The following is a 17,689-nucleotide window of genomic DNA, read 5'->3' on the forward strand; positions in this document are numbered from 1 at the left end:
CCTATAGATTTTTGGTTTACTTTGGTGAAATTTAGATAGATAATAGGGGTGTTGAAATTGATCGTTTCTACGATGCATCGTGCTGTGGATGTGGACGATACTACATCGATGCAGTAAGATCATAATCGATTATAGCACTATGCACTTCTCGCAATAGCATAAAATGGCGGAGGGAGGCGAAACACAAAAGCGAGTAATAAAAAATGGGTAACACTTTAGAATACTGTCCCATCAATAATGAATAACTACACAGGAACAAGCGAGTAACGCATTAACAACACTCTAGTAATTAGAACAAGAAACTCTGATTAATGAATTAGTAAGTAAGTGCTCAGTTGAATGTGGTAGTTCACTATTAGCTACTCTGTAACTACTATTTTTCATACTTCCCAGAGAACTACTAAGAACTATTATATACAGGTTCATAATTAACATGAATAATGCATAATGTAGGCTATAATTAATTCTAAAGTGAAGGTCATGGTAACCCACTAGTAATGACTGAAGTATTACCAAATACTTCAGAAGGAATTACTAACTATTTGGAACAGTATTCTAAAGTGAGAAGCATGATAAATCTCTAGTAACTACTGAAGTCATTGTAAACTTTTAAGGTTTTTGTACATTTTGGTATAGTAATTCCTTTTGATGGATTTGGTAACACTTGAGTAATTACTAATGGGTTACCATGATCTTCACTTTAGAATACTGATCCAAATAATTAGTAGTTCCTTTAGAATGATGTTGTAACACTTGAGTAATTACTATCCAAAACCTTATGAAAACCTTAAAAGTTTACAATGACTTCAGTAGTTACTAGAAAGTTATCATGTTTCTCACTTTAGAATACTGATCCAAATAATTAGTAATTCCTACCTGTGTGTGTTTAAAAGAGAGAGCGTGTGCGTTCTAGTGTGTGTGTTCATGTGTGTGTGTGTGTGTGTGTGAGAGAGAGAGCATTATTGTAACTTAAGCACACTACTTGACAGTTTCATGTGCTTTTAGTAGCCTATTTACTAGTGTTTATTAGTTCTAAATGCTCCTGTCGTATGCTGTGTTCACTTGTGACTTTTTTTGTTTGATATTTGTAACATACTTTCTTGGAGCAGATAAAATAACAAAGGAGTTCATCTGACTGCTTGTATTCATTTACGAAAATGTAGCCATGTGCACTGTGCAGTAATATTGAAAATTGAGGATGCAATGCATTGTGATGCATCATTGAATCGTTGACATAATCGTAATCGAATTTGTGAGACCGGTGATGATTCACACCCCTAATAGATAGAATTGACTCATTTTTAGGGATGTAATGGTATTATCAATTTCGTGGTATCACAATAGCAAAATTGTCTCGATATTATCGTGGTCACATGACTGTATGAAACGATAGGTCTTCCGGGCAAAAAGCCTATTTTTTTTCAGCCCGGTTCTGAAAACGGTTCTGGTGTGATGGGTGGGCAAAGTGCGAGGAGGAGTCTCTATCCTTTAATGGACATCTCACCTCATGAATATTATAGCAATGAATGCCCATTAAAGGGGAGTTTTAGGTAATTTGACCCATCTGATACTGTACCTTGCTCATACCTCTAAGCAACAGTTCCTAAAAACAGTTCCAGTTTCTAATTGGCATGATCCTGCCCTGTACTTTTCAATACTGCTACATTTACATTACATTGATTAGAGGATAAAGAAAAGAGGACAGGATATGACATGGTTAATTTGTACATCATTGTAATGTTCAATCATTGTTTAACACTTATTCCACTTTTTTAGTGTCTACATTTGTCTTTTTTTTTTAAAATATCACAATAAATATTGTACCGTGGACTTCATACCGAGGTATTATTGTACCGTGAGATTTTGATATCGTTACATCCCTACTCCTTTCTAAATATCAAAAGTGAAATGTCTTTTTTTTTTTTTGCTCGGAACATATAACTGGACACACTCCATTTTATCCAAAGCTGAATGAATTTCTATCTAAAACAAAGGGCAAAAAGTGTTAGAAAATAATTTTCTGACTAGAACAAAGCTAGAACATATAGCTTGATGTACATTATCTCTGCAAAAATACATTTTGATTTATGATTTTTTTTCCTAATTGGCATGATCCTGCCCTGTACTTTTCAAGGTGTGGTGGCTGTTTTCATCACCCGGGGGCTATTTCGGTGTGTGGCTGTGCTCCCTCCCAGTTTCCCAGGAGACGTCTGAAGAATGGACCTGTTTGTGGACAGGCTCATAAAGGCCCATCCGGACCTCCTTTTTTATTTGGAGCGTGTGCGGCTGCCTGTGAAACCAGGCCTGGTCCTCAGTGAGCACTTAGCACCTGTAATGAACAGTTGTGAGTCCTCACCCGGCAAGCGTGACCCTGTAGCGGCTCTACTACAGCCCTGCGGCGGGACCCCTGTCTGTGGGTCACATGCTTTCTATTTTCCTTGGCCCCGGCTGTTCATATCAGCTCAAGCTTTCAAGGAGAATCAATCACAGAGGGTGCGCACAAGCTATTCAATATGAACTAATTTGATTTGCTGGTATAAGGCAATAAATAACTGCCATAAAACAACACCCTTACGTTTGCTGGGACAAAAAGTACATTGTACATCCTTAATTGACTTCAGATTTTTTTTTTTTCACCAGAACAATGCAGGCCATCTGCAGTCACTATGAACATTCCTCAACGTTTTATTTCTGAACGAAACACGACCAACTCAAAGAGCGTAAGATAGTAAAAGATACAGAGAAGTTCAGGCAGAGACCAATTTGACAACAGAGGAAAAGGAAGCCCCATTGATTTTTGGTTTTATTAAATGTAGCACCACAATTGTGTTTTTGCCAAGCTTTGTCAGGTGTTTGGACAGCGGAGTAGATCAGGAGGAGGAGATTTATTGTGCTGCTCTCTAGGGGTCAGGTCAGCATGTGTAATACGATGTAATCGCAGGTGTTAAGAGGACAAGGACCTGGACAGTCTCTTTCTTTCTGAGACATATTAAAGCACATAAATTGGCTTGAAGTAATAAAGGAAATGGATCAGCCCACAGTTTGAGGGTCAATGAATTACTAAAGAGCTGTGCTGACAGAAACTAAGGAATATCTGATGTCAAACATAAATGTCAAATGTCATTCTCATATGTGTTTAAGGGGCACTATGAAATCAAAATTAGTCTATGTAACTTCTACATTATATGCTAGAACTTGACTAAATAAACTTTGTCACACTTACACATTTAAAATATAGTCTGTATCTTACAGCGAAATGGATTTATTGTATATGTTTTTGAAAGAAGTCTCTTATGCTCACCACACTAAAAAAAATCCACCTTCAAATTATAAACTTAAGTTCAGTTGCTGCCTTAAAGTTTTATGTAATCAACTTGGTTGTACAAGTCATTTCAATTTAAATCATATTAAACTGACTTAAAACTCAAGTTTTATATTGTATAACATAAAAAAAATGAAATTTCCTAAATTATTGTGATGAGCTAAAGTAATGTAAAAACATAAGTTGCCATGACTTACTGATCATATTTTTTACAGTGCAAGGCTGCATTTATTTGATAGAAAATACAGTAATAAAAAACAAACAAACAAAAAAAAAACAGTAATATTGGTAAATATTATTATAATTTTAATAACTCTTTTCTATTTTACTATTTTAAAATGTAATTTATTCCTGTGTTGGCAAAGCTGAATTTTCAGCATCATTACTCCAGTCTTCAGTGTCCCAGGATTCTTCAGAAATCATTCTACAAGGGGTGTGACGAGATCTTGTGTCACGAGATCTTGCAATATTAAAATGTGATGAGATTTCTCGTCGAGGTGAAAAGCTGTCTCGTGATATCACCATGACGGAGCGTGAGGGTGAAATTAGCATAGAATATGCCACTGCTACATTTACATTACATTACCTCCACTGTCGTTTTGCTTTTTTTAATACAAATAAAAACCATTTACTGTAATTCAGTTGGATAACGGTTGCTTCAATTGTAAACTATTGTAAACGTCTGCTCTGCTCATCCAGCACGAGTTCACTGATCACGCGATGAGAGTAAGACGAGATGACTGACAAGACCATGGCGGAGAATTCGTTGCGCAAGACAGCCTAAGCATCTGATCTTGTAGCACTGTCGCTCCCTATGCACAGAGTATGTGTGATCGCGAATTCGAAAGCAAAAGTAAAACGCGAGCTCCCTGATAGCCTGTCTCCCAATATCAAACCTATCTTAGGCTGGGCTGTGTAGTTGTAACCACCTCTTTAGCTCTAGTCTCTGTTTTGGTCTTTGTTTGCACATTGAATATTGAGAGAGTACTTTGATTATGGTTGCACCTATTGTTTGCACTTAATAAGACTAAGAATAAAAACTGTTACTTATTTTTGTTATTTATACTGTTTTTATTTCTATGTTCGATTTGTGGAAAGGAAAAAGTTCAATTAGGAGGTCACACACAGCCTCAGTCGGAAGTTCTGGAAGCTCATAATTCACGAACGGTAAGGTCTGAAGAGACTCGTGTGAAATCATACAGGAGAGAAGCCAGTTCAGTCAGTTGAGTTTGTGGCAAAACCTTTTTCAGTGCTTGTATATTGTTGTCTTTCAATGCATATGATAATTCATACTCCGAAAGTAGAACTGAAATGACCATTCATTACAAGATGATTAGTTCAAACTTCTCAAAATGCACCTACAGGCTATTTTTTCAGTCTTAAATTTTGTCATTGAGGATTTGAGGATACTGTGTACTTGTCTCATTCTCGTGAACCCAGACTCGTGTCTCGTCTCATCACACCCCTACATTCTAACATGCTGATTTGCTGCTCAAGAAACATTTATTATTATCAATGTTGAAAACAGTTGTGCTGCATAATATTTCTGTGGAAATTATGATAATTCTTTGATGAATAGAAATTTCAAAAGAACAGCATTTATTTGAAATCTTTTGTAACATTTACAAGTGTTTTTACTGTCACTTTTGATTAATTTAATGCATCCTTGCTGAATAAAAATATTAATTTCTTTAAAGAAAATCTTATGATCCTTATATATATATATATATATATATATATATATACACTATATTGCCAAAAGTAGTGGGACACCCCTCCAAATCATTGAATTCAGGTGTTCCAATCACTTCCATGGCCACAGGTGTATAAAATCAAGCACCTAGACATGCAGACTGCTTTTACAAACATTTGTGAAAGAATGGGTCGATCTCAGGAGCTCAGTGAATTCAAGCGTGGTATCGTGATAGGTTGCCACCTGTGCAATAAGTCCATTCGTGAAATTTCCTCACTACTAAATATTCCACGGTCAACTGTTAGTGGTATCATAACAAAGTGGAAGCAATTGGGAACAACAGCAACTCAGACTCGAAGTGGTAGGCCACGTAAAATCACAGAGTGGGGTCAGCGCGTGCTGAGGCGCACAGTGCGCAGAACTTTCTGAGTCAATAGCTACAGACCTCCAAACTTCGTGTGGCCTTCAGATTAGTCTGGGTTTTAACGGTTGCCAGGAGAATGGTTCTTGCCTGACTGCAAAGTTTGGTGGAGGGGGGATTATTGTGTGGGGTTGTTTTTCAGGGGTTGAGCATGGCCCCTTGGTTCCAGTGAATGGAACTCTTAATGTTTCAGCATACCAAGACATTTTGGACAATTTCATGCTCCCAACTTTGTGGGAACAGTTTGGGGATGGCCCCTTCCTGTTCCAACATGACTGCACACCAGTGCACAAAGCAAGGTCCATAAAGACATGGATGAGCGAGTTTGGTGTGGAGGAACTTGACTGGCCTGCACAGAGTCCTGACCTCAACCCCATAGAACACCTTTGGGATGAATTAGAGCGGAGACTGTGAGCCAGGCCTTCTCGCCAACATCACTGCCTGTTCTCACAAATGCGCTTCTAGAAGAATGGTCAAAAATTCCCATAAACACACTCCTAAACCTTGTGGAAAGCCTTCCCAGAAGAGTTGAGGCTGTTATAGCTGCAAAGGGTGGGCCAACTCCATATTAAACCCTACGGATTAAGAATGGGATGTCATTAAAGTTCATGTGCATTAAAGTTCAAACTTTTGGCAATTTATATATATATATATATATATATATATATATATATATATAATATGTATTCTTTTTCTGCTGATAAGTTTTTGACTTTCAAAAAAAAGAGAAATATAGAAATTGAAAGATTTTCACTGGACTAGAAAAGTGTGACAACTATCCACGGCACTATATCCACTATAAAATTCTATTGCAGTAAATATATTTTATGTTTAAGCATGTGTATTCAGCACCCAGTGCAATAACATCAGATAAAGAAGAATAACAACTTCAGAGATGTTTCTTAGAGTATCCTCAAGACACTGATGCACTGGAAAAATTTATCAAACCTGAGTGTTTCTAAATCCTTTAAGATCCCTGCTGTGTTGTACCTCAGTGTGTGATCCTGATGAGAAATCCACTGTGTGGTTTTGGCTCGTTCAGGGAACAGGGACACGACCGCATCTCAGGCAGTCCTGATGAAACACTGAAGAGATTACTCCAACTAACACGGGGAGCATCGCTCATAGCGCAGACACTGATGATCATTAAATGGAGATCAAACACTGCCCCTATCCTCCCTGCCTGCTTGTCTTCCCCTTCTTGTTGGTCAAAGGGGACAGGTAATGCATGTGGCCACGCTTCATTTAGGGCTAAACCATTTTACAGGTCCGTCCCGGACCCCTGGGGTCCTCAGCGTACATTTGTGAACAAGAATACAGATTGATTAGCCCATTTAAAGCCATATTTTACTCAAACAGGAAATGGAATCTGAAATCATGAACATCACAGTCACATTTTTCTTGTCGTCTGAACCAAACTGCAGCTTTTGACGGGAAGAATGAATCAATGATTCATTGGTGAGTCAAATCCAAGTCAAAGTTGAGCACATTTGCTTGTGTATTTTTTTCTGTACACACAAAGAAAACATTCTTCAAGCACAAGGCGTGGTTGTGGGACGCTTTCCGCTGCCTGCAAGCTCATCTAAGAGGGGTATTGTTTTTGACACATCACAAACATCTTGGTGACATTATCCTACTTGTGTTTTCAATTACTGGCAATCGGTGAAACCCTGGATCTCTGTCCAGGCCTCGTTCCATGGAGGTCAATGACAGAGCTACAGCACAGGATGATTGTGTGCTGCTCACATCTGAACGTTGATGTGGTTTATGAGGTTGTCTTCTTCCATGGGAAGAACAGATTCTGTTTTTTTGAACTGGTCGCCGAATAATTGCCAAGGAGTTATGAGTCTTTCTGTCAAAGAAAAAAAAAGTTCCCACAGAGAGTAAGTACATACTGTACTGTAGGTACAGTATGCAGGTGTTTACTATAAATACATTTAGTTTCATGCAAAATTTAGTTCCCCAAAGCCTTAAATACCAGTGGGAAACTCATTGTTTCTTTAAGCCAATGTGTCAGTTAAAGATTTATGGTGAAAGCAAATTGTTATTGATCAGAAATTCTAATTGTGAATATTTTGAATGCATTGTGTGCACTATTACTAAAATGTAGCAATACTGCTAGCTAGAAGAAAAAAAAAGGTCACACTTTAGTTTAGGGTCCAGTTCTCACTATTACCTAGCTGCTTATTAGCATGCATATTACTAGGATATTGGCTGTTTATTAATACTTAAAGCACATATTAATGCCTTATTCTGCATGACCATATTCTACATCCCTTAATCCTTAATCCTACCCAATACCTAAACTTAACAACTACCTTACTAACTATTAATAAGCAGTAATTATGAGTTTATTGAGGCAAAAGTTGTAGTTAATAGTGAGAATTGTGAAGAATAGTGAGAATCTAAAGTGTGACAAAAAAAGACGCACACACACACACACACACACACACACACACACACACACACACACACACAAACTTTGGTAACACTTTAGTATAGGGAACATGTATTTACTATTAACTATAACTGTTCCCTCAATAAACTCATAATTTACTGCTTATTAATAGTTAGTAAGGTAGTAGTTAAGTTTAGGTATTGGTAGGATTAAGAATGTAGAATAGGGTCATGCAGAATAAGGCATTAATATGTGCTTAATAATTACTAATAAACAACCAATATTCTAGTAATATGCATGCTAATAAGCAGCTAGTTAAAAGACCATAAAATAAAGTGTTACCAAAACTTTTAATGTGACAGACTTGTGTCTGACAATGACATTTCCCATAATTCTCTCTGCAGCAGCAACAGAATGATTAAAAACTAAACAAAATACCTAATATGCATTAGCACTAAAAGCTTATTTTACTTTTCTTTCACTCCAGCTAAATTCTACTTTTATTATATAACAAGGGATGTTTTTTAACAATAAATACTGCTGCTAATGTGTAGTAACTTGTGGATAATCAGTTGTCACTATGCGAAGCTCGTAGCAAAAATCTGAAAAATAACTGAAAATACAAAGAAAAGGAAATGTTTAATTTGACCAACTATAAAATCAGTAATATGTCAAATTTAAAAGATTATAACATTTTCATTTAAGTTATTCATTTAAGACAAAACACATCATAAAGCAATTTTTTGTGTGTGTGATTTTCAAGCTTAAAAGTTATTTCAGCCAATGAAATCAGACCTTTAGGGTGAACTGAATCTTGCAGAGCACCTGAGATACTACATATACTATGTGTTTTTTGTTTTTTTTTTACCTATGAGATACTAACAGCAGTTGAAAATATAATTTAAACAACAACTTTCTCCATTTCTGGAAACTGCAGTGAATTGTATGCATATGTACATTTATGGAGTTTTACAAAAATGTAGATAGAGGCACATTTTTTCCAACGAGCCTAAGTTAGGACAGAGGAAAAAGACTATGAACTGCACTAGAAAGATCTCTTGACAATAATACTTTTAGATCAGTGTCTCCTTCTGCCATTTGCTGCCCTAATCCACCATATTCCATCGAACCAACCGCCATGCTGAATGCAAAAAAAGGCCCTCCCAGTGGAAGGATGTATTTTAGGTCAACTACATACATCGCCATCTGTTCTCCTCCATGACTCAAAATAGGAGTGATAGAAAGAGATGGGGGGAAAAGCAAATGGTGGAGAAGAGAAAGGTACAGGATAAGATGGAGAGGGGAGGCGCTGTGTATTGGGAGTGCAGGGCAGGTGGTGATGAGAGAGGAGCAAGCGAGAGAGGCCGGCGTGGAGTTGTAACTCGGTCGGGGAATTCTCTGTCGTGACTCGGAGGAAGGCATTTATCATCCTCCAGACCCTCTGCCTGCCTTTTGAGTGAAACCTAATTGACACAGAGGACGCAGAAAATCCCACAACATACTCCTGAGCATGTTGCCGGAACGGTTCAGGGATTGAGGCGGGGGACGGGCGCTGTGTAAAACCGCAGTAAAACGGAGCCTTTATGCAGTTAGCGATACAAAACACCTCTAGTCGAGGCCCGGATTTGCTTAAAGCAGATGCAAAGTAAAAGCGCATGAGAGCGAGACAAAAGTCTCTTTGGAGATGCCAAGCAGATCGAATGTAGACGTAAGTACACATTGCGGTCAGGGGAGTAATAAAAAAGAGCTTATACATAGCAATCTACATAAACAAAAGCAAACAATCGCATTCACATTCTTTGCAGCTGAAGTGGGTGCTATTTACAGTAGGTTATATACTTGCAGATATTATCAGTGAATAATCCAGTGCATTTTTAATTTCACTTCAGCACAAGTTTGTGGCTTTTTTACAAGCAATTTCTGTTTAAAAACAGACAAATTTCAGAAATGTGATTGAAGGCATGTTCACACACACTATGTAATATGTATACATGCCTGAAAAGTTAAATCTCAATCTAAATTGCATTTTATATAACTTAATTCAAAATAATTTATCTTTTAAAGTGTTGTGTAAATGAACATATAGGGAATGAAGATTTTTTTAAAAAAAAATCATAGTGTTGTTCTAAGCCAATTAGTCAGCTCTGTCATTAGTAAAGGTGCAGTCACATTAGCAACATTTTGCTAACACATTAGCAAAAATGTTTATTCTCTATAGTCAATAGTTGTAGCGTGTATGCTCTGTTTTGTCTTAGTTTTCATTGTGTTTAGGTTCTGTCTTCTCTATGCCTTTCATTTGACCCACTTTCCCAGTATGTCTGTTATTACCTGTTCTGTTCATTATCTTATTAGTTCTCCTTGTTATTTAAGCCCTGAGTTCTCCTTAGTTTTTGCTCCTTTCTTGTTTGTGTTAGATGTGTTGTATTTCTCCATGTTCTCCTCAGTGTTACCATTGAAGACTGTTTATTTTGATTATCCTTTGTCTTGCGCTTTTTATTCACAACTATCACGTAACAATAGTGTAGTGATGTATGAAACAAAGCTCTCACAGAAGTTACTTTCAAACCAAGCAGCTTTAAAGTGTAAGTTCACCCAAAAATGAAAATTTAGTCATTAATTACTCACCCTCATGTCATTCCACACCCGTAAGACCTTCGTTCATCTTCGGAACACAAATTAAGATATTTTTGATAAAATCCGATGGCTCAGTGAGGCCTGCATTGCCAGTAAGATCATTTCCTTTTTCAATGCCCAGAAAGCTACTAAAAACATACTTAAAACAGTTCATGTGAGTACAGTGGTTGAACCTTAATATTATAAAGCTACGAGAATACTTTTTGTGCGCCAAAAAAAAAAAAAAGACTTTATTCAACAATATCTAGTGACGGGCGATTTCAAAACACTGCTTCATGAAGCTTTGAAGCTTTACGAATGTTTGGTTTCAAATCAGTGGTTCAGAGCGCCAAAATCCCATGATTTTAGTAAACGAGGCTTTGTTATGTCATAAGTGTTTCGAAATTTTAATAGTTCACGTGACTTTGGCAGTTTGATACGCGCTCCGAACCACTGATAAAGTCATTATTTTGTTTTTTTTGGTGCACAAAAAATATTCTCACCGCTTTATAATATTAAGGTTGAACCACTGTAGTCACATGAACAGTTTTAAATATCTTTAGTAGCTTTCTGGGCATTGAAAAAGGAAATGATCTTGCTGGCAATGCAGGCCTCACTGAGCCATCGGATTTTATCAAAAATATCTTAATTTGTGTTTCGAAAATGAACGAAGGTCTTACGGGTGTGGAATGACATGAGAGTAATTACTGACATAATTTTCATTTTTGGGTGAACTACAGCAAACTAACACAGCAAATTTGCACGACAATCTTGAATGTGGTCAAGAGCAAAACCTGCGTATGGAACTTTTTTGCCCTCACACAAAACTACAGATCATGCGGATTCCTATTTAAATTATTGTATATCGCACCTGAAATTTTGCCAAACAATGGACCACTCATCCCATCATGCTTTTAGATTGTACACTTTCTAACCAGCATGCATCTGGCAGTGATCGGTAATCGCAACGTTTACTAATCTCAAACAAGCCTGTTGTCAGGTCCATCTCATGTGCAATGACTGCCATTAACACAGCAGGACAAAATCCACTCCGAGAGCCCTGTTCTCAACATCAGCAACATTCCCAGGGTCACACGGAGCAGGAAAACCAGAGACTGAGAAGTTTACGGATGATTTCATTGAAGAGACAAACAAAAGGACATAGTGAGAGAGAGAGCGAGAGGGAGAAAGATCATTAGAGCTTCTGGAAACAGTTCAAGTCATTCTCATGTACGAGGAGCGTCCAGAGGGACTGTTGTGTGGGCCTTGGCAACAGCGGTTCCCCCGGATCTGCAGGTGGGTTTTACTTCACTCTCTATCAGTCTCCATGGGTAACGCACTCAAAAACCATATTGTTTTCTCGTCTTTTCGAGGATGCGTTGCGGAAAAAGTTTCAAATTCGAAGGCCGCTTCATTCATGATTTATGTCACATTTGATGCTAGTTTAATATCAAATACAAATACGTCTTGCTCTAGTACAGTGCAAAACCATCTCCAGCCGAAAAGGAAATGTGGAGCAGGGGTCGGTAAGGGTCACAGGCCTGGGGAATTGAGGGCCTGCGGCCTAGTTGACAGGGGAAAATATTTTGTAATCTCCAGGGTGCAGCTCGTTCAAATTCAGCACTGGTTTTGCTTTACTCCCAGGACAAGAATTTGGCTTCGATTTCAATAGCTTTTCCAGATGTTCATTTTGCAATTTCTTTTTTTTACCCTTTCCCCCTTTTTTTCCCAATGCAGTCCATTTTGAATTTTTGAATACCACAATTAACATTCATAAATCACGTCAGGGACACTTCCCCTTCAATCACGGGGGAATATTATGGGAAGGTACGATAACTCACAGCAATGTGAAGGCTCATGAAAAATCTTTTTGAAAAAGTGCCTTGATTTGGCCAAACAATACAGTACAGATAAGAATTATTATTGATTAGTTAACTTGGAAAGACAAACCCATTTAAATCATCCAAAAACATCCCATCTGAATTCAAAACAAATACAAACCACAGAAACACCTCAACGTCAACATGAAAAAGTTTCTGATTAAAACTCTTAAGGAAGGAAATTAAACAGTACATTGACGAATATCCGACGCACTTTGTTTCAATATTTGTCTCAACACAAGTGCTGTCACACATGGATGGAGGCAGAGGAACAAGGGGGGAACATGAGACCTCGGGGACCGTGGCGCACGACCCTGAGATGACCCTGACATAACCGTGGTGAGTGAGAGACAGAACGCAGAGTCTCAGAACACACTTACAGGTCAGCCGCTAACACAGCGTAAACAATCATTCAACCCCACGGCTTTCTCTGTGACTTCTCTCTCTCTCTCTTTCTCTCGCTCTCCCTCCCTGTGTTTTCCTCCATTTCTTTTTTGCTGCTGTCTTCTGGGGCTCCATGTTGTCAGCACCAGCAGTTTCTACCAGGTAATTGATGGGTGTAGAAAAATACGTTCTAATTCCACCCCATCAGCTCCTCCATGTTTCTGTTGACGATAACTCATATGCATGCTATTCATATTCACAACAATTAAACATCCATCTTGTCCTGTCTTTCTTCTTTTCTTGTTTTTTATTCTACTTGTACGAAAAAAAGGCAAAAATATAAAATAGAGACAAAAACAGCTGTTAAAACAAATCTGTTTATATCATTAAACAAATGTGAAAATTATTATTTTAAATTATTTTTTATACAGATATGCTTGTAATGTCTTTATTAATTTGAAACTACATTGGTCAGACATTGTCCGTAATATTTAATGCATTTATGCTTCTTTTAAGTAGCAACTTTGTCTTGGATTTTTTAGGGAAAAATGTGATTTTTGAATGCAGACTTTACATAGACTGTTGTATCATCAATTCTGTACACATTTTTAGACATTGTCGAGACATTTTTTCTCTGATACTTCAGAGGAAACAGATGTGATATTAGATTACCAGGGTCTATTTATGAGGAGACAAAAAAAAAAAAAAAAAAACTTAAATTGTGTATTTTATCTCATTGCTGTTTCAGATTAACAATTAAATGAAATCAAAATGATTTTATGTGTGACTTTTCTTTTCAGTGGGTAAATAACATTGGAAGAAATAGTATGTTTCAGTCATTGGAGTTTTGTAAATTTCTAAACCTACACACAACAAAAAATTTACTACAGTTTAAAAAAACTAAAATGTCTAAACTTATTGTAAGTACTGTAAAACATTAATTTGTAAAAATAAATTAGGCTATCTCCTTCATAAGAAGCTATACAGTAAAAAAAAATTCAATTAACTTCTTTTTGTGGATGGAAATAGTGTATTTTTGCAGAAACTATGTTTACCATGTTTAAAATTTTCATTTTCTTTGTAGGGACGAATAAACAAGCAGAAACAGTTGATGACATTTTTGATTTTCTTGATCGTCTGTGAAGACCTCGATATAAAACTAAGGGACCTTCCGAATCCCTTGCACGGAGAATTGACAACAATCCTTTCAGCCAAACTCACAACAGATTAAATAATGCATGACAGACGCTGTATTCATGCTCTCTCTCAGCTCTATCACTCTGACCTGTCGGATTGTCTCAGGACACTTACCAGAGGCTGAAAGAGAGCCAAGGCTCTTTATGAAGTCAGTTTGGAGTGAATTACATGCAGAATGGCAAAGAGGTGATTATTTTTTAGCTGTTGGCCTTCGAGGTGAGCAGGGAGAACTTGCTGATAGCCAAACAACTTCATCTGCTTACATGATTATAATTGCTGCATGTGGGACTGCAAACGGTGATGCAGACTCCCCCCTCCTCTGCAGAGGGGGCGCAATGCCCTGGGTAATACACACCACTGGCAAATGATTGGAGAGAGCGAGAAAGAAATGTTATCATTAACGGCTCATGTTGCATGTAAAGACAGGAAATATTAAAATAAATAAAAAGCAGAATGCATAATCTACACAGAGATTTTAATCAAAATAATTAGCCCGGCCACTGCAGGGACCTGTTTTGACCTTTGTGCATTAGAGCGATTAAAACCTCACCTGTGAGCTGAATCTGAACCAGTACGCCTGCAGATACAAGCCGAGGGAATAAAATACCACTGCGTTTGTGGTGCAACAGTGATTGCTTTTGACAGAGAGACATGGCTAGCATATCAGAGCAGCGCGAGTTTAGTTACATAGCTAATCTGTAAATGACCGCCATTTAAACTTAGCACTGAACTATCTGCGTTGTGTTAAAGCTGCAGTCTGCAAGTGTTTAAATGTGTGTGTGTGTGAGAGAGAGAAAGAGAGAGTGGTTGGGTTGTTGTGCACAAGCAGTACATATATGCATTTGCATCAATTCTGTCTTTTCAATATAATTTTATTGTCTTGTCAATATCTTGTGTAAGTTAAGCATGTCGGCCCATATAGCAATATACATTACAGACCAGTTAAGCTTTAAAACATTACACATCTGTTTAATCAGCAGTTATTTTATGACTGATACATACAGTTAAACATGCTGTGAGATACTTTTAACTTTAGTATTAAAGTTATAGTTCATCCAAAAATGAAAAATCATTTCCATTAAAATCATGACTTTTTCCTAGATGCTGATTGATTAATATGTCTGAAAAATCTCTTTTTTTGATATCTACTCGCAGTCGGGAGTAAAATGTCAGCAAAACAACTTTTATAAATCATTAAGTACACTTTATAATGGCAGATAAAGATGGAAAATATAAGTAGATAAAGACAGCTTATCAAATACATTTTGAAGATGTTACATTAAACTTGCAATAACATAAAAAACTGTTCAGTTAAATGTTCAATACTTGTTCCATGGAACACAAAAGAAGATTTTTTTCAAAACTTTAATTTTTTTTTTTTTTTTTTTTTTTTTTTCACATACAATTTACATTATATACATTATATGACTTCAGAAGACTTCTTGTCTTTCATCCATTTTAGGGCTTGACAGCTCTGCTCACTATGAACTGTTATTATATGGACAAGAGCTGGTTAAAGATCCTTAATTTCTCCTTTGTTTTTCAAAGGGAAAAAATACTAGCACACAAATGAGAAACGACGTAAGGGTGATCCTAATGACAGAATTAAATTTTTCAATGAAGTATTCCTTTGCAACTTGAACAGTTGAGTCCATTAAACAAAACCTAAATCAGCAAATAAAGATTAATATATATATATATATATATATATATATATATATGTATGTATATATATATATATATATAAGATAAATGTGGGATTTAGAAGTTCTATGGTTTTATTCCCAAACTGTGAGTAGATGTGTAGATGTATATATAAAAAAGTTTTTCAAAAACACCATCAATCAATGTCTAGAAAAAGTTATGATCCTTCCTCGTCATACTGGTTGGAAGAAATGAACAACCCAAAAGGCACTAAGAAAACAGCTACACACTGAGAGTACTTCAACATAGAAAATTGTGCTTAAGAACATAATTTCACTACCAGTTACTCCAATTCTTTGTCATAATAGCAAAAGCGTGTGAGACAGCACAGGCTGTGGTAGCCTATATATTTTTTAAAGGTATAGCTCACACAAAAATGATTCAGTCATCATTCATTTACTCATCCTCATGCACTCCAATGCAATAAGACTTTCTTTCTTCTGTGACAGAATTTTCATTTTGAGTAAACTATCTGAGCAAAGGACCTGAGTTGTTATTTCTAAGGCTGTGAGTTCAATCTCAAGCACTGGTGACACTGAAGTTGTGCGTCTGTGTTTAATGACTAGTTCCAGGACACAATTCTCAACCAGGGAGATGTGGTGACCTAATGGTAAAGGACTTGGATTACAGCCACAAAGATTGCAAGTTCAATCCCAAGTACGGTTGGCCCAGATATTACTTTAGAAAGAGTCATTTAACCATTGGTCGCTCCAGGGCAATGTCCCTTCAAAAAAAGCGCTGAAAAAAAAATAAGCGCTGTCGTAACTTAATTGTTAAGGATCTAGGCTGACACCACAAAAGTTTCTTTGTCAATCTCAGGTAAGGATGACCTAGAAACTTCAAGTTAAGAGGCTAAATTTAACATTTTTGTCCATCACTATTTTGAGCTGACATCATTATAGTCATCATTATAGAGCAGGTGAGCTTGTGTGCTGATGCAGTGGGTTGTGATCTGATCTGGTGGTGGAAAGAATGGTTTCCAGAACTCCTAAAGGGGTCACAATAATAATATAAAAAACAATAAATTATTTATTTATTATATTATTATTTTGAAAATAATAAAATATAAAAATGCTTTAAAGTCCCCCTGAAATCAAAATAGATTTTAAAATGAATATGTTAGCCTTAATGTTATGAATAAGCTGGTGTGTCCCAAAACAATGACAAAATTCACATTTAGGAGATATAAGCATTCAAAACTTACAGTCTCTCACTTCCGCTAAAATGGATCACGGATTTTCATGACATCACATCTCACTTCAGCTTCTCATCACATCTTCTGTCCTATCAAATCTCTAGAATCTGAAGTCCCGCCCCTCCTACACTATCAACAAGAAACTGAAGCTGCGGCTGAAATCGGTCATTTGTTCACATATTTACTAGTTTCTATATGGTGAATGATACATTGTGCACTATATAGAGAATATGGAACAATTCAGACAGTGTAAATATGCTTTCCATTGACACGAATGAAGTCCGTTTTCATGTTAGTATAACGTGAACCGCCGCAGCGCGAGCACAGTCTGCTCTGGCCCAGGGACACGAGAGCACAGAGCGGATCATAGCCGTGAGTCGGCTCAGACCACGAAAGGTATCGGACCCATTTAAATTCTGCACAGAATGCTACAGTATATTTTAATGTGATCTAGAGGAGATTAGGAGGATAAATGATTTGAGATTAAAAGGAAACAGAGGTTTTACTGAGTTTTAACGGCTCTGGCCGAGCTGTGATATAAACGAAACGCTATTGGCTATTTTAAAAAAGGGGCGGGGCTGTTCGATATATCGCACTGTCTTCTTGTTTCGGTTGAAATTACGTCAACACATTGAATAATGCTACGCCTTCCAAGACACTTCAGCGGGCCTTTAAATATAAAATTATATATATATATATATATATATATATATATATATATATACACACACATACATATATTATCGCACTGTCTTCCTGTTCCGGTTGAAATTACGTCAACACATTGAATAATGCTATGCCTTCCAAGACACTTCAGCGGGCCTTTAAATATAAAATTATATATATATACACACATACACACATACCCTATTCAAGTCAATT

Source organism: Ctenopharyngodon idella, chromosome 14 (assembly GCF_019924925.1).
Source record: "Ctenopharyngodon idella isolate HZGC_01 chromosome 14, HZGC01, whole genome shotgun sequence".
Lineage (NCBI taxonomy): Eukaryota > Metazoa > Chordata > Actinopteri > Cypriniformes > Xenocyprididae > Ctenopharyngodon > Ctenopharyngodon idella.